We start from the raw sequence: 18,518 nt of genomic DNA on the forward strand, positions 1-18,518 counted from the left end.
CTGCCAGAGGCTCCATGTGAGGCCATGCTCCCCAGTTGATGTGTAAAGTATATTTTGCACAGCTGGTCCTGTCTGAACAGGCCCAAGAGCTACCGCCCGAGCTATCTCCTGTTTGATGTGCTCAAAGGCTTGTTGCTGCTCAGGACCTCACTGAAAATTGTTCTTCTTTCGGGTCACTTGATAGAGAGGGCTCACAAGCTGACTGTAACCTGGAATATGCATCCTCCAAAATCCCACAAGTCCTAGGAAAGCTTGTGTTTCCTTCTTGTTGGTCGCTGGAGACATAGTTGCTATCTTGTTGACAACATCCAATGGCACATGACAGCGTCCATCTTGCCATTTTATTCCCAAGAACTGAATTTCTTGTGCTGGTCCCTTGACCTTGTTTTTCTTTATGGCAAACCCAGCTCTCAGAAGAATCTCAATTACTCTTTGTCCTTTCTTGAACACTTCTTCTGCCTCATTGCCCCACACAATGATGTCATCAATGTATTGTAGATGTTCAGGGGCATCACCCTTTTCCAGTGCAGTTTGAATTAGTCCATGACAAATAGTGGGGCTGTGCTTCCACCCCTGGGGCAGTCGATTCCAGGTATACTGGACACCCCTCCATGTGAAAGCAAACTGTGGCCTGCACTCTTCTGCCAAAGGAATTGAAAAGAATGCATTGGCAATGTCAATTGTGGCGTACTGCTTGGCTGCCTTTGACTCCAGTTCATACTGGAGCTCTAACATATCTGGGACAGCAGCACTCAGTGGTGGCGTCACTTCATTCAGGCCACAATAGCCTACTGTTAACCTCCACCCTCCGTCAGACTTTTGCACCGGCCATATTGGGCTATTAAAAGGCGAATGTGTCTTACTGATGACACTTTGGTTCTCCAGTTGACGAATCAATTCTTGGATGGGAGCCAGAGAGTCTCGGTTTGTACGATACCACCGTCGGTGCACGGTCCTCATAGCAATTGACACCTGTTGTTCTTCAACTTGCAACAGTCCCACAACAAAAGGATCTTCTGAGAGGTCAGGCAGATTACACAACTGTTTTACCTTTTCTGTATTCACACTGGCCACACCAAAAGCCCATCAGTATCCTTTTGGGTCTTTGAAGTATCCCCTCTTGAGATAGTCAATGCCCAAGATGCAAGGGGCTTCTGGGCCAGTTACAATGGGATGTTTTTCCCACTTGTCCCCAGTCAAGCTAACCTCGGCCTCCAATGCTGATAGTTCTTGACAGCCCCATGTGACTCCTGAGATCCAGATAGGTTCTGCCCCTCTATAATTTGATGGCATTAGTGTACATTGTGCCCCGGTGTCAATTAAAGCCTGGTACTTCTGTGGATTTGATGTGCCAGGCCATCGAATCCACACTGTCCAATACACCCGATCATCCCTTTCCTCCTCCTGGCTGGAGGCAGGGGCCCTCTATTCCCGTTCTTGGTCAGAGTATTCACTGTCTGACTCTTGCTGTGCCAGGCCGGAGGTTTGTTCTTCAGGGTCAAGGGAGGTGATCTCAGTCTTCCTGTATCTGGGAGATCGCTGGTTACTTTCTTGTGGTTTTACACCAGCTACATTAACAACCTTCTTGGATGTCTTCTTCTTGGCAGGGGTCTTTCCTCGCAACTCATGTACACGTGCTTCCAACTTAAAGGTGGGTTGACCATCCCACTTCCTCATGTCGTCCCCCCGGTCGCACAGGAAGAAGCAGAGTTCGCCAAGTGTCATGCGCCTTGGCTTCCCTTTCCCCCTGACTGGGACAGAAGAGAAATGATTTCTTGGGGATCTCCTAACATCCAGGGCACTCGCCCGTAGAGATGAGGAGGTACCAAGACTCTCTTCAAAGTTCTGAAGCCAGGAAGAGACTGCCTCCACAGTTGGCGTACATCTTAGTCCTTCTCCTGCATCCATTTCTGGGTAGTACATCGCGGACAAACCGGCAGAATACGAGGATGGCGCACCTTTAATCACCTTCCTCCACATGGCCTGTGTGCATGGGACATCCTCTGGATTTTTAGGGGCTTCATCATTATCTGGATCACCATAGATGACTTCCATCACTGCTAATTCTCTCAGGTACTGGACACCTTCATCTGCAGTAGTCCACTTCCCTGGGGTGTGGTCCATAAGATCTTCCTTGAAAGGATACCTTGCTTTAACACTTGAAAGGAGCCGTCTCCACAGACTGCAAATTGCTGTCTCTTTTCCAATTCCCCTTTCAATTCCTCGATTTCTAGCAAGGGAACCCAGCTGTTGGGCTTCCTTACCTTCCAGTTGCTGAGCATCTGCCCCATTATCCCAGCATCGCAAGCAGCCAGGCAGCGATCCGCTCACCCGGCTGGCAGCAATAGTCTTTCCGCAGATCTCGCAGTTCTGATGACGTCAGGGACCGGGTAGTTTCTGCCTCCTGTTTCAGTTCTGTTATTCCCTCTTGTGATGCCTTTGCTGAAGGACCAGCTTCTTCTTCTTCTTTCTCCTCCCTTATTAATCGAGGGTATGGGCCTGTTGGTCTCCTTGTCCATTGTTTCTTTTTTACTACTGGGGCAATCTCTGTTGCTGCTGTTATTGTTTGAGTTCCCATGTCAACCACAGTCCTTTGAGAGTGCTGAACTGCAGCTCGGTAAGCACAGGCCAGGCCCCAGTAAAGTGCTTGAAGTTGCTGATTCTCATTGGGATAGGCAAGACACCCCTCGATCAGGTGATGTGTCAATTTTGTGGGGTTGCTTGCCTGTTAAGGGGTGAGATCCCAGCCTACAGGAGGCGATAACCGTCCTAGGAATCTGCCCAATTCCTTCCACTCTCCCTGCCACCCAGGAACAGGCCGCCTCAGAGCACATTTTGGCACCGATTCACTCAAAATTTTTGTTCTCTTACGCCAAAAGCATACTGAGCTCCACACAACCCACAACAGACGAACAGCATTAATAAAGAGTATCAATGAGCTAACATAAGGATGACTAAGTACCTCAGGAGCCTGCAGAATAAAACCACTCATGATGTTCCTGATTCCTTGCAGCATGTTCCCGAGCTTAACAAAAATAAAGATAAGCAGCTCAATAAACAAGCCCGTGACCAGCACAAGAGCTTGTTGCTTAATAACTACTATAGCTACAGCACATTTAATATAAAACTGCCGTTGTTTTGCCCTACGTTGGGCGCCAGAATAGACTGTGATGGTTTGACTCTGGCTAAATGCCAGGTATCCACCAAGTCGCTCTATCACTTCCCCACCACCCCCTTCCCCCTTGTTTTCTCAACAAAGTAAAGAGGGGAAAGAAGATAAACTAACCCTTGTGGGTGAAACAAAAGCAGTTTTAATAATAGCAAAGCGAAGAAAGGTCCACGCGCGGAAGCAAAAGCAAACAGGTTTATTCTCTCCTTCCCATGGACAGGCGATGTCGAGCCTTCTCAGGAAGCAGGGCTCCAATACGCGTAGCGGTTGCCTCGGAGGACCAAGGGTGACCCCACCCCCTTCCTCCTTTCTCCCAGCTTTATACTGAGCAGACGTCACATGGTCTGGAATATCCTTTTGGTCCGTTCAGGTCAGCTGTCCTGCTTGTGTCCCCTCCCCAGATCTTGCCCACCCCATCCCACTGGGGGAAATATCAGAAAGAGCCTTGGTGCTGTGTAAGCACTGCTCAGCAGTAGCCACACCAGGGTGCTATCAACACCCTGCCAGCTCCCAGCATAAACCACAGCACCGTGAGGGCTGCTATAGGGGAAAACTAATTCCAGTTCAGCCAGACCCAGTACAGCATGTTAACTGACTCTTTTCTCCTTTTCTTTCTCTTCATTTCCTCTTTTTCTTGATAAAGAACCCAGGAAGCCTTTGTCTCCGAAAATTATTTGAAATGGATGTGTGTCCACAAAAAAGTCAACATATTTTCAAAATTGTGTTTGTCAAAAATACCCCAAAGATCCCTGATTTTCTACACAGTCACAAGAACTAGCATGTATTCATCCCATTATTTGGTTTAAAGAAAGCTGAAGAAAGAAGCTGATGACAATTGCCAGAATTTTATGATGACTGGCTGCATTGTACAGGAATGCAGGAGATCACAGGGAATCAATGAGACAATACTGGTCAGTAATTTAGCCCAGTATACCAACTGGCTAGCTTTAGTAGAGCTTCTTACAAGCATTTTCAGATGCAATACCCCACTGCAAACTGATATCTGGTCATTCATGCTAATGATTCAAAGACAGAGTACTGTCACCTACATCATTTCTTTGTGCACCATTGGATATGGAAATGGATCTATTTTAATCCTATAGCTGATTAAATTGTCTAGGATTGAAGAAAGCTTGTATGCTTTCATGTCAGGTATATGAAAATTTTGAAAATTTAATTGAAGATTTTATTACTATATTATAACTTGACTGTTGTCTAAGAAATGCATCAGTAACTTTTGGCCACTGCTTACAATTTCCTCTTATGTACAACATCTCCAGAAGTAGAGTGATACTACTAAGTAGAATCAGAGGGAAAAAGTTGTAGTTTGGATTCCAGGTGCACTTGGAGGACCTCTTTTCCATTATAAAGCAGCTCAATTCCATTTAGCTTCTGAAATTAGATGTAGTCTCATTTTAAATGTAGATTTGCCCAAGTGAGACTTTGATAACATTGCAAGTCCCATTCTAGGATCAGCACATTAATATCTTTTCACTGGTACAGTCTTCTGAAAGCATTTTTCAATGGTGAACCTGCCATTGATTATGATGGCAGCAGCCATCACTTGTGCTAGGTCTGTTATAACCTGTGAATGTCTTCAGAGCAAAAGTTACCAGAAGCATACACACCTATCTTTTACTCCAAAGAAGATGCTGTAATTACAGCTCAGAGAACTCTAAGACAACTGTACTTTGGGCAGGTCACACTCTATGTATCTTTGAGCAAACATGGCAGATGTATGAGGGAGCATTTTTTTCAGCATGATTTACAGCCAATGTATTATGTTAGTGGTCTACAGCTTGTGCTGAATCTGTTTCTTAGAGTGTTTGTAGGGGTGGTACTGATCAGTTATGCCTTTAAGTGGGTAAACCTAGGCAGTCTGAAAAAATTCTTATACCATAAAGGATGAGGCACTATGTCTTCAGGAAAACATTTTACGAAGTGTTTAAACAGTAAGAAGACTGGCAGTGCCTTTCCAAGATCCCATACACTTATCTGTTTATCCACCTTTGGGTGGGGGAGCAGGAAAGGAATGAAGAAATAATGATCATTCTCTGATTATATGCTGACGAGATCCTTAACTGCTGTAAGTCATGGCACTATGAATATTTGAATCATTTAGGAATCTGAAACTGTATATTGCAGATTAGATGCTAAAGTGGAATTAGTAGAGTTTGAGTGTGTGCAGAATACAATACCGAACTGTAGATGAATTTCGGGTTACAGGTCACATTGGTTCAAATTTCAGTCTGAAATGCTCTTCAGCCAGCTGAAAAATCTGGCCAAATTAAAATGTAAAATAGTGCATTGAATTTGTGACTTCCACATTTTCTTCCAGTTTTCCATAATTTTTGGTTTGTAATTTTCAGAAAAACAGAGCAGCCTGAGAATGAGAAGCTTACTCTGTGCTCCTGCCTTTGCCAGTGTGAAAATTTCTTCAATTTTCATCTGTGTTCTGATAATAATTTTTTTGAAAGTTCATATCATTTCTATGAATAGGAGCTATTTTTTATGCTTTGCTTGATAACTCTTCAAATGACAAATTCTAGTTCATTTGGTATATTTCTGAAGGTTTCAGCTTTAAAAAATAGACTCAGAAGAACTTGCCTACTGCATGAGAAAGAAAAAATGCAAAGCTTCAAATTGCTCTTCTCATTCTGGAAGTCAACTCATCGGAGTTACACAGTGATGTCAAATTTACTTGTAGGGGTTAGTCAGGAGTCTAACGGAAGGAATAGCTGCTCATACTCTCCTTAGTCATTGTATCAGTGAGGTGCAGGGGCAGTAGTTTTGCTTTTATGAATATAAAAAAAGCAGAGCAAGCGTGAGGTAAACATTACCTTTTTCGATCATCCCAGCTTCCAGTCATCAGGAGTTTAAACATATCCAGAGTGAAAGATTGCACCCAGGCTGACATGTTTATTGCCTGATTTGTGATCTATCTTCCATTAAAATGTGTATATATTTTTTCAGATTCAGTAGTGCTCCTGACCTCCACATGTGCCTGTCACTACTGAATTATGTAGTATGTAGTACTATGTATGTGCTGTGTATGTTCTTACACAGACATACATCAGTCCTCAAAAGACTTATAATTTAACTGGGGGCTTGTCTAATTTTTATGCTATAAAATAATACAAATCCCCTATTTGCCTTCTCCACATTATTCATAATTATACAAACTTCTATCATATGTCTCCTCAGTTGTAACTTTTTAAATTGAAGAGTCCTAATCTATTTATTCTCTTCTCTCATGGAAGTTGTGTGATATACCTCTCATCACCCTTGTCAACCTCTCTATGCCTACTGGTGTACTCTCCTCTAATCCCTTCATAGGTCGTCCACCACTGACATGTCTTAGAGCTCTAAACCTGGATCCTAAAATGCTCAGAAAGACCCTACAAAGTGTTGTGAAGGATTTAACGACATTTTTTGCTTAACTAGGCAGTGGATTAGTATCAGAGATCCAGATCCTCAGTAGTGTTAAAATGGGCACTCTTATTAAAATACCTTATTCTGATGCTTGTGGAAATGCCGCATGCCTCTCTTGGGGACCTGGGTTGTTGTACTAAAGAAACTCCACAGCTAATATGTCAGGTTTTAAAAATGAATTTATCTATGGGCATATTTACTGAAATTTGTGTTGCTAACCACTTGCTTCTGCTTCATATTAATGAATTTTCTTTCTTATCCTAAAAAAAAATCTCTCATTTAAACACATACATTGTTTCAAATATATTGAACTGCTTGGATTTCAGCACTTTCAGAAGATATTGTTTTCCCGCTCGTCTTTTATTGCCTGAATTTAGCCCTTGTTAATATTAAAACAAATATCTTGGCACCAAATGCAGTCTCCCTGATCCCTGTTTTTTGTTAGCCACTGTTTGAAAACCTTGTTAGCTTAGTGTTAGGCACTCATTAAACATTCAACTTATACAGGCTGCCTCCCAGCTCTGACAGATTGTCTGTGCTGCAGTGTGTATATGCACGAGCATGTGTTTGTGTGCATGTGTTTGAGTGTGTGACTTACTGACCTGTGTGCAGGCCAATAAAACTGTAAAAGAAATCCCCTTCACCCCCCAAATCCAGGGTGTAATTCTTCTCTTCCATCTGTGGTGTACAGAATCCAGCAGTGATCCCATACAGGGCTCCATTCTGCTCTCAAACAATGGGCTGCTGTTCAGTCCATATTATCATGTATTACCTTAGCCATGGAAACTCCTCATTACTAAGTTAATAAAATATTTTTCTTCCTTGCCCCAAAATTTTTCACAACAAAAAGATGCGTGTCTTTGCATTCACAATGATCGATATCTCTGCTTATGTACACAGATGGTTGTGTTTTCTTTGGGGTTTTTTGTTTTGATTTTTTGTAGGGTTTTTTTAGCAGGGCTGCAGGCAGCACAGGAGATGAGGGGGATTCTGTTTTTCCGAAGGTCGGACTTAGATATGCCAATGATTGCCTCGCATATGTGGAAAAATACTGTCTAACAGCACAGCGGCTCTTTATTTTTTAATTGCTATGTGACATTTTACTGTTTTACTTTAATTACATATCCCTTCTCCCAACACTTTCCTGATGTTCTGAAAAAAAGAAAAAGAAGTCCTTAGAGAGCAATAAAACAAATACACTTCTGCACAATGCATCAGAACAAAAGGGAGAACTTAAAATGCTTTTCTCCATCTCTGTCCTTCATGATCCTGCAACTGAACAGATTGCATTTTAGCAAAAGGAAAGCACTGGGAATTTGAAATATGTACATATAGGTCCTCTGTTTCAGAGTAAATCAGCAGTGATGTCAGTGCTGCCACGCTGATTTACACCAGCTGGGAATGTTACCCATTGCTTTGGTGGGATTGTACTGGTGTACACCTGCTGAGGAGACAGGCTGTGAGACATCTAAAATATTAGTTCAGGCTTAGAGCACTGTTCTGATTGTGCTGTATCTGCTATGAATTAGGAATTAGTCCCATGAAATTAAGGGAGCTTGTAACAAAGTAAGGGAGGGCTAAATCAGGCCCCTTCAATGTCTGCTAACTTGCTTGGCCTCTGAATTTTTTCCCTTTAGTATTCAACTCTCAATAGCTACTTGTACAGCAAAATATCAATATTTACATTGGGATATGTTGCCTTTAAGCCCAATGGCTAATTATTTTTTGTGGTTTGAGTTTGAGCTGAGATTCAAGGTAATAAGGGCTTTTCCCTCCCTGTTTGTTACTCACCTCCTCCTCATGGTGAGGAGGTTCAGATGGTTTCAGCTGTGAAAAGAAACAACCAGCTTTTGATGAGTATGTTTAAGAAGATTTTGGCAATGGTTTACAAAATACACAGGACTCAGTCTGTCCTTTCCAGTGTAATTCTGTCTCCAAAATAATCCTCATTCTGGCCTTCCAGGGAACATTTCAAACCAGTAGCAGGAAGGTGGCAAATCAGCAGTCTCTGCCCAGACTGTGGCCAGCCAGGCCGGGCCTGAGCATCAGTAAGGATTTCCTTTGACTGAGGACCATCACAGCATAGGGCAGGTCAGGCACAGATCCACAGTGGAAATGAGATGCCTCAGGATCTGAATGATTATAAGCTCTAAGCAGAAATCCATGATCATTTGTAAATTCTAGCTCTGGGAAGGGAATTGAATACAATTGCAATCCTATTGGTTCAAGTCAGAGAATACTTTGACCCATGTAGTTCCTTCAGCTCTGTTTTTCATCCCACTTCTCTTTGTGTATTGCCTTTCTTTATGTGCATCTCATATTTGGAGATGGGAATCTCTCTAGGGCTGGATCCTTCTCTTGCTGTCTGTATGTGCAGAGCCTAGCACAGTAGACTCCAAGCCTACTTAGGAGTTCTAAGTAACACCTACATGTTATAAGCAGTACCTTTGAGCAGGAAGTATGGGGTGGCTATAGTTCATGAAGTGGGAAGAATAGCAGCAAGAATGCAGGTCTGAGGCAGCTACTTTTCCCTGGGTCTCTTTCTGGGCATACCACCAATTCCTGACCCCTATGAGGTGTGAGAATCTGTTGCTTCAGACTGATTGAACTGGTTCATATGGCAGACATGGCTCCCGTGCCACTGCCTAGCATCAATATCTTTTAAAACCAGCCTTGTGTTTTGCTAGCATTATTCCAAATGTGTATGCTGGCTTACCTGCTTGTTGGAACTCTGTACTTTAATTCTGAGGTCACCTAAATTAATTGCTGAGTCGAAGGATGACACAGTTCAATAACAAGACCATACTTAAAGTATTATTTCATAAGCTTGACTAAGCAGTCAGGATGAGGCCAGATCTTACATGAATGAAATCATCTTTCCGTGTGTTGACATGGCTGCATATTTAGCCACCACAGTTTTTAAGAGACAGAGATCCAGATGGGTCAAATCTTCTTAAATCCCCTAGCAAAAACAATGGGTGTGCACTCTATTTAAGGTAAAGGATGCTCTGCTTTTTTTTCTGAGGGGCATTATTTTTATTCTTTATAGCTTTTTTCTTTAATTAGTATAAAACAAAGTTTATATGGGCTGATCTTGCACAGCTTTCTGGATGCATCTTATTTCTGTGGAATTGAATAGCTTCCTTATTTTTTTTCATGTTTGTCAAGGTGTCTTTCTTTAGTTCCCAGTCATATGAAATTTCATCTCTAGGTATTTTAAATAACATCCTGCTTTTCTGTGTGCAAAAAAATGTATGACACAGCTTGACACCACTGAACTCTGATAGCTCAAAGCTCAAAACTAAATGAATTAAGAATTGTTTTTGCTTTTAATCTCACTTTTTAAGATTCACAAAATGCAGGTTTGGGGTTACACATTCCTGACTCATGATTTTAGCATGCTTGATTTGCCAGCAATCAAGCTGGCTCTGAAATTGAATTTAATTCTGGGAAATAATTTTGAGTTTTCAGAAACTGTTGTCCCAAAGTAACAGGAAACTTTCAGAGATTGGGAATAAAGCTGTTTTTTACAGAATATTTTAATTTCATTAAATCAGCAAGTTCTAGGGAAAAATGCTTTGTTGGATTACTTCTGGCCAGTTCCTCTTTGCAGTACTACTCTTGACTTGAAATCCATCACTTTCTTTCTGGAACATCAGTCACTTTTGGAAAAATCTCTCCTTTTGCCTTCACCTTCCCACATTTGCAAGATGCTGCTTTTCCTTCCTGTGGAGTTTACTGTCTGTAGAGTGCAGTAAAGAGGATGTCTGCCTCACCAGCTGACATCCACATTGTTGCCACAGAAAGGCAAGGGGAGCATTGACATTGATGTCAGTGATACCTGGTTGTAAATGAGTAGGTTTATTGCCCTCACTATCTGCTTGCTCCATTTGTTATGCTAGCAGAAATTATTCCATTGCTTGTCACCAGCAGGAAGAAATTAGTTTCCATAGACCTTTTTCAAGCTAGACTATTTTCCAGACAGGAGAGAGAGAGGAAAATGAGGTAAGAGGTAAAAAGGGATGGGGCAGGGATTTCCTCTTTCCTGTTTTAGCTATGATACAGAACAAAGCAGAATCCATCATCACTGTACCTCAGGTGCAAATATTTGTTGTCACAGGAGAGCAACAAATGTAAAGGGTGGCACCTGTGACCTGACCTGGTGGTAGCACCTGAGTCACAGGAATGGGCATGCATGTCAAACACACCAGTACTGTTGAAAGTTTGTTAACATAACAAACAACCTACATAGGTTGCCTCAGAGGAACTAAGATGGAGACTTTTGGAAGTGTCTTTGGGGTGTCTGTTTGTATGTATGCAAATTGTGATTCCTGTGTCTTATTTTTAGTGGCATTGAGGAGATTGCAGATTCTTTCTAACCCAAATGGGAAATTATCTCAGAACTCTTAACATGGATTTTATTGCCCTTTGTCCACATTGTAGCAAATTATTGTACATTAATAATACAAGTATAGAGAAATACTGTACACACCCCAGTCGAGGAATTTCATACCTTGGACACTATTAGAGGTTCTTGTAGTTTTGTGTTAGTATGGAGGTGAGTTAGATAACTCAGTAAGTTTTCCTATCTCCAATTTCTATTTTTTGTTCACAGAAATTCTGTAAGAGTGCTGTAAGACGTCCCTCTTATTCGAGCTCAGGGCAAATTCCATGTCCTATCCTTTGGTTTCAGAAAGGAACACTAAGAAAGAGAAACTATCTTTGTGTTTCTCCATTTTTCTTGTGACATACCTAATTTAAATTGCTGTTGATACAAAAGTTGCAGCATCAGTTTACAGAAAAAAGAGTCTGGTTTCTCTCTCTCTCTTCAATGCCTCCCAATACTATCCTCTATCTTTTCTGTTGGAAACTGAGGATGTAAAAGCTAACTAAGTATGGATTTTGCCCAATTGCAGCAATTCAGTGCTTTTGTCTAATGGGATTTAACTTGAAGTTCTTGGTTGCATCTCTCTTCACTCATGCAGGTTCAATATCCTTCTATTTTTAAATAAATAATAATAAAAAAGAAAGTTCATTCTTGCAGCGTACAAGCCAGATGTTTTTGAGACTGAAGAGGAGATTTTTTAGTGAAATTTGAGTGGAGGAGTTTCTGTTGTCCCCCACAGTGGTTAGTAAGGACAAAAAAATAACCAGAACATCAAAGTGCAGAAGGACCAGGCATTTTTAGTCCTGTAACATCCAGCAGCATTCCCCTGAACACTTCCTCAGCTTGTTCCTTTGCTTCATATTCTGTCGTATTAGCTGGCCTGGCAGGCCCACCTTCTGCAAGAGTACATGATCCTTTGTTGCACATGCTGTTGACAGTGGTAGTGGACAAAAGGAGAATGTAAGATACTGCTTCCTTGGATAGTGTAGCTTGTTTCCCTCTTGTAGCCAGAAAGCAGGGATAGAGGGGCCCAGTCTCATTCCTTCTTTTGAAAAATGAGAATCTCCGTGTGTGCCACTGAGCTCCGTGAGTTCCAGGGACTGTCCTTGCCCTTGAATAGGAGATGCAGGAATAGAATATATCCCCTTGCCTCTTGCTTTCCTCTTGCTCTTGCCTTCATCTTTCAAGCCCTTCTCAGGTGCAGGTGCTTACAGGTGCACCTGAAGTATAAGCCTTTTCCTCCAAGATATGTCCCAACAGTAACTTCTGTTATTAGCAGATTCAGCTGAAAAAGGCAAAGTTATTTTCTGTGATAACCTGAAAGTGAGAAAAATGCTTCCATTTAATTTTCAAATAGCTGACATTTATATTCTTAAAAAAAAAGAAATAAATCTAAGTAAGAATGTGTTAGAGTGAAATAATTTTTCTTTTTCCTCTCCTTCAATGGGAGAAATGTAAGCAAGAAAACCAGAAAATACTAAATTAAAAATGTTGACCACAACTTACATTCCACTGAGAAAATACATATTTAATTGAAGTAATTTTCCATCAGTAAAAACTTTGAAGCCTAATGTGTCAGCTGGCCTTTAAAGCACATTCCCTTTCCAGTAGACATCCAACTAAGGGCAACATGCTTGCAGACCATGGAGAGTGTAGGCTTCAGACCATGCCTCAGCCTGCATAAACATTTTTCAAATAGTATTTATTTATTAAAAACAGCTCTTGTGAGATCATTTGATGAAACCTGACGTTCTATCTTACCTTCTCAGAACATAGCACTTTGGTAATTGTATTATTGTTTTATTTTATTGAATAAGGATATTTTTTGTAGTTCACCAGTGTTACCGTCTTGAACTTTTCATCTGCCACTCATATACTCACTCGAGTGGTCTATGTTATGAATTGCATTTACTCACCCGGTCTGTTCAGCTTGTCTGAATATAATTTAGCTGGTATTTTGAAGCACCTCAATACAGCCTAAATCAGCAGTTTTGCTTTGAAATATTGAATGTTGAAGCTGTCTTTAGCTGAAATGTTGCTGGGCAGAAACAGCAGGAATGAAGAGGGCTGTCACCTTGTTTCACTGTCTCTGGAATTGTTGTATTGATTACATGTCACTCGTGGATTGGGTTACATGACACCTCCCAAACAGCATTGCATAGCAACGTGATATAATTTCCATAACTGTATCATTTGAGGTTAAACCCGAGATAAAATACCTCATTTTTAGAGGTTGGTGCCAATTCTATTTAGAATTCTGAATTTCTGTACTTATATGTTAATTACCAAATTATCAGCATGACAGCTGTGAGGATACCTTCTCTGCTCCTTTAAAGCTGCAGTGAGAAGTAAATCAACAAGGCTGGGGAATGTTCTTGGCTTAGGCTCCTACAGGGGAAGACACAGAGTAACATTCCAGCCATTATTGCTTCTGTTTTTTCAAAGAGCTAAAAGTACTAAATCTTTGTGAACTGCTGTTCGATGATGGAAGTGTCATACGTATTGATCTTCTGGGCATCTATGACAAGTATCACATTTTGTCTCTCCTTTTCATGTTCCTTTTCATGCCATTTTAAGGGGCCAGTACTGGGACAACTTCCTTCATCTGTCCCAGATATTCATGCCATTAGTGAATAATATTTGAAGTAGTGATTTTTGTGGGTATGATCCTGCATTCGTCTGAATCAGCTGAATGCCTGATTTTCTAGCTTCTACCAGGCTGTCCAGTGGTAGGAGGAAGTTTGAAAGTGTCATTGTCTGACCCTCAAGACTATGTTATTGGCCACAGGTGTCTTTATGAGGGTCACTAGCTGTTTGGTTTTTCTCTAAATAACTGCTGACAGATGACCACTGTTATCATTATCATTTGTACTGCAGTAGCATTTAGTGCTATCCATTATGAATGGCTGTGCAGTACTCTACAGAACAAAAAGTCTTCAACTCCAAGAGCTTAAAACCTATGAGTATGCCTGCCTCTAGTCAAATGTGTGGCTGCAACTTGCATGAACTGGCTTTCAACTAGATAGTTTGTTATCTGTGTAGCTCTTAATGCAGTAGCTGAAGCATAGGGAGAAGAAGTGTTATTTAAAGCCCTAGAATCTAAGAAAAAGCCTCAGACTGCTGAGTTTCTCTATAATGCTCTGCCTACCAGGCTGCATGTGTACTGTCTGCTAATTCTACCAGGGTAAGATGCTTCAGTGATAAACACATAAGCCCAACTGCATTTGATTTATACTACAGCTTTTGACAGGGGTATTTGGCATCCAAAGAGTAGAAAACCCTAGCAGGAGACAACATTAGCACCAGGGGAGTTGCTGATCTGCAATCAACAGGCTTCTAACATAATGACTTCCTGGTAATTGTCCCATGTCTGGAAGTGGCAAAACATACTAATATTCCCCAGAACCAAAGGGAGTGATGAATATTGTGGACCTTCTATCAATTGATAATATCCTCATTGTTTAATGTGTCGGAAGGCTTGGTCTTCCTTGGGGCTTCTCACGTGGCCTGGCAGTTTTACATGGACTTAGTTATTCAGCAGTGGAAGTCGTGGTCATGAGCTGGCTTCATCTGGTTTCAATCACCCACTTCTCTCAATCTCTCACTCTCTCTGCTGAATGTTCCTATGTTCATGGAATATTTTTCCAACTGCCAAATGTGTTCCTTTGGCATTACCTTTTCAGCCCGCAGCAGAAGGATTGCAGGAAAAAAAGAAGTGGCTTCATCAAAGTAGCTGTTTAAATCAGTAAGGCGTTATCAACATTATGGGTAGCTTTTTCGACTGCCCTGGCAGCAAACTTGTTCTACTTTTCTCTCAGGGAAGTGCATCTTAACCTTTCCCAGCTCTAGCCTCAGTGAAATTTAAAACGGTCTGATCAGTATCTTTAGAGTCCTTAGCTAGCTAGTATGATTCTATCTTGCTGGTGTGGAGTTAAAGGGTGTTTGGATGAAGAATGGAGCGGTGTTCTTCCAAGATATCACATTATAAGTTTGCTTTGGGGAAGATTTTTTTAAGCAAGAAACAGTTGTGATGGAAAATAACCTCTCCTTCATCCTTCTTATACTTCTGTCACCAAGAATTTATGCAAATCTGTTCTTCATCCCATCCAGATAAAGTCACAAGCAGATTTCAGAATCACTGCATGTGTCAATAATCAAACAATATAGAGGCCAGGGGGCTGCTTTAACTTTAGCTGTTTTGTGCTGGGATTATTAAAATGCATGGTGATGTGTTTCACAAACGGGAATATCAAAGCTCCCTCTTTTATGTGGAGGAAGCAATGGCACATGTGAGAACACTCTAACCAAAAACTGCATTTTAAATAGAAACATTTCCAATATAAAGGCAGTTTAGTCTGTATGTGTCTGCTGCGGTGTCCCTCACTGACTCCAGGAAATAAATGTACTAAGTGGGTCACTTCTAACTTAGAAACAGAAGATCAAGATGATGTCAGTGTCTTCTGGAAGATCCAAAATGAAATCCAGTTATTTGAAGGAAATCAGATGAGGACCTGAATATCCAACTTTGTGTACATTCCTTTTCCTACCTGTTCTTTTAGGTGAGGACTACTTTTACTCCTTTGAAGAAATGGCATTTCAGAGCTGTTCCATGTGGACTGATTACTAGAGAGGGCCAAAGAATTGCATTTTATTAATGGGGTTCCACCAGCAAGATGCAAAGGGACTTCTAATTGAATTTGGTCATTTTTAACTGGAGGCCAGATGGACTGCTGTTTTGAGGAGGCTAAAGCAGCCCAAAGTAGCAATAGCAAAATACTTTCTGTGTCTATCTCAGTGATTTTATCAAAAGCTTTCTTGATCTGGGTGGATTGTTTAGATCAGCTTTACAATTATCTTTCATTAAGACAGGCATGACAGGCAGAATATTGTCTCTTTAAGTTGTAAGCACCTCAGACTAAGAGTTAGAGGGAAGTGCTGCTAACTTTTGGTGGTTGCTATACTTGGCCAAAAGGAACTACACATACAACTGAGTAAATTCTAGCAAATTTGAGTATTGCTGACTAGATCAACAAAGACATTAGGCTTCAAAGGCACTGCACATTGTAGAATAAAGAACCCCCAGATAGGAGCACCCTCAATCTGTCTTCTCATGTGTATCTATCTGTTCAAACCTCATCACCAGTATTGCAGAAGTTATAGCTAAAATAATTTTCAGTTGAGAGGGAAAATTATAAATTTTGGTCCAGGCCCTTAAATAGGGAGGTCTCTAAAGCTAAGTTAGAAAAAAGAAAAAAGTACAGTAGAAGACAATAGGAGTAAAATTAATAGTTGAAAAGCTAAGATAGGATTTCAAAGTAGTATCAGCTGCAACTGCTGGCATGCAGCTGTACCCAAATAATGGCTGAGAAAGGCCTCTTCCTGACATCAAACAGCTGTTATGTCTCACAGAGAACTGGGCCATGTGGAGATCTGTGTCAAGTGGAATAAAACAGAACAGAAAGTGCTTTCCTGAAGAGACAGGTGGCAAAAGCATCATTCAGACCTTGGTGAGCAAAAGCCTACTTTGTTCTATGGAAGAGATATTTCAGCTTATCAAGGCTTTGTTGAAAATGCATGTTCAGACACTTGCATCAACTGGAGTATGTTATTGCTACGGTTAGTTTGGATGATTAGCATCCCTGTTGTGTTTCTAACAGTGAGCTACAGCTATTTTGTAAAGCCAAACCTACAAAATTGTTTCTTCGTTCTTCCATTCTTACTTCCTTGCTTCCACAGTCCCTGTTGTACTAGCAAGTTTTCTGGGAATGTCTTACAATTCTTGGTGTGTCAGTAAGCTGAACATGTATATGATTCTTCTGCCTGAGGCCTTCAGATAGTGTTCTGTGAGCAGGTTACAACTGAGAGTGAACATACTGTCTGGTCCCTAGCCTATAACATGGGGAGCCAGCTATGATGACGTTGAAAAATTGGGTGGTTTTTAGCCAAAATTTAAGAATCATGGATCACATTAAGGCAAAGAAATGAGAAATACCATGGATTTATACATAAGATTTTGGTTGTCTCCTGCACAGGAGCTAAATTATGTCTGCAGAGTACGTTACAGTCAGCTAAACTAGGGCACAGGCCAGAGCTCAACAGCATCCTCAGTCCACACCACTAGATATGGAATATCTATTGCTCTGTGGATTTGCCAGTATTCCCACAGAGTGTGCAAATACTACTCTTTTGTGAAAGACAGTTTAAGACTCCTTTAGGAAGGAAACTATGACACCTTATCTGCTCACAATAGCTAAACGATAAGAACAGATCTAGAATGGGGTTACCGTGCCTCGTCCCCACTGCATCTGGGAGATTGCACAATGAGGTAGTGTAGACTCAAGTTCTCTCTGTCAGAAAACATTTGTTCTCATATAGGATGTAAGACAAATTTGGGCTTGACTATGTTTCAGTCCTGCTGTGTTTTGGAGGGTTCTCTTTATGCTGAAAAGGATAAAGTGTATTTATGATCCTTTCTCCCTCTCTTCTCTCTGTGAAGATTTCCTTCAGAATGTTTGTTATGTGATGTAGGGAAGGCTGGACTTCTTGAGGGGAAGTATGGTGCTTCTTGATCCAAATACTGTGCCAGTCTGATCTCTATGCTGGTTAGGCCAATAAGATCAGCCATTTTGCTCCTGTACATGTGTGGCTTTTTTATCCCAACATCTGCTGCTGCATGTCTGCAGCATTTTAAAGCTGCCTGTGATTCCTGGGACTAAGCAAAAAGCTTTAGTTTGGGTGGGAATCTAGTTCACATATGCTCACTAACCAAATATAAGAAGGTCTTTGGTCTTTTGAGTATTAACTTTAATAGCAGTTAAGTATTTGTCCCAATATCTTCTCAGAGTATAAACCTGTCACTGTTAAAAGTCATCATTCCACCTTTTTACTTCAGTTCATGAATATCAGCCTGAGATCATATTCACCAGAGGCTTTTTAGGTAACAAGGGAGTAGAAACCTTATAAAATGCATCTAAGATTGCAGGGTTAATTTTTAACCTGCTGTAGAATAAAGCAGTATAAAATCAATTTGGCCGAAGCCTGCTTAAGTGGGTAATTAAGGTCACAATCAACCAAAATGGTTTCTGAAACCGTTGTGGCTATAGATCACTACACTTCTCTCCCAGCACAATGCAGAAAGACAGGCCCCAGCTAATGCTTTCATCTGGCTATCAATCATCATTACATTGTAAACTGCCAGGGTGAGAGAGGGCAAAGCTTTGAATTCAGAGCTGATGGAAGTTCTATGACCTGGGGGCTTTCTTAAGCTAAAGGCTAATTAACCATAAAAGAGTCAAAGGTCTGCAAGTCTAACACATTAAACGATGTGCCTGTCTCTTTAGGTTCCATTGTATCAGTAAACATTAATTCTGTTAAGTGTGAACATGTCTAAGGCAATCATTGCCTTCTCCCACCCCTCCTTCTGTCTCCTTAATTTTATATTTTGGGGTTTTCTCCATCTATGTAAAGTTAGGTGGAGCTTGGGAACCATGCTTCTGCTGGAAAATGTTCTGAGCAATGCAGGCTACATCT

This window comes from Athene noctua, chromosome 5 (assembly GCF_965140245.1).
Source record: "Athene noctua chromosome 5, bAthNoc1.hap1.1, whole genome shotgun sequence".
In the NCBI taxonomy this organism is placed as follows: Eukaryota; Metazoa; Chordata; class Aves; order Strigiformes; family Strigidae; genus Athene; species Athene noctua.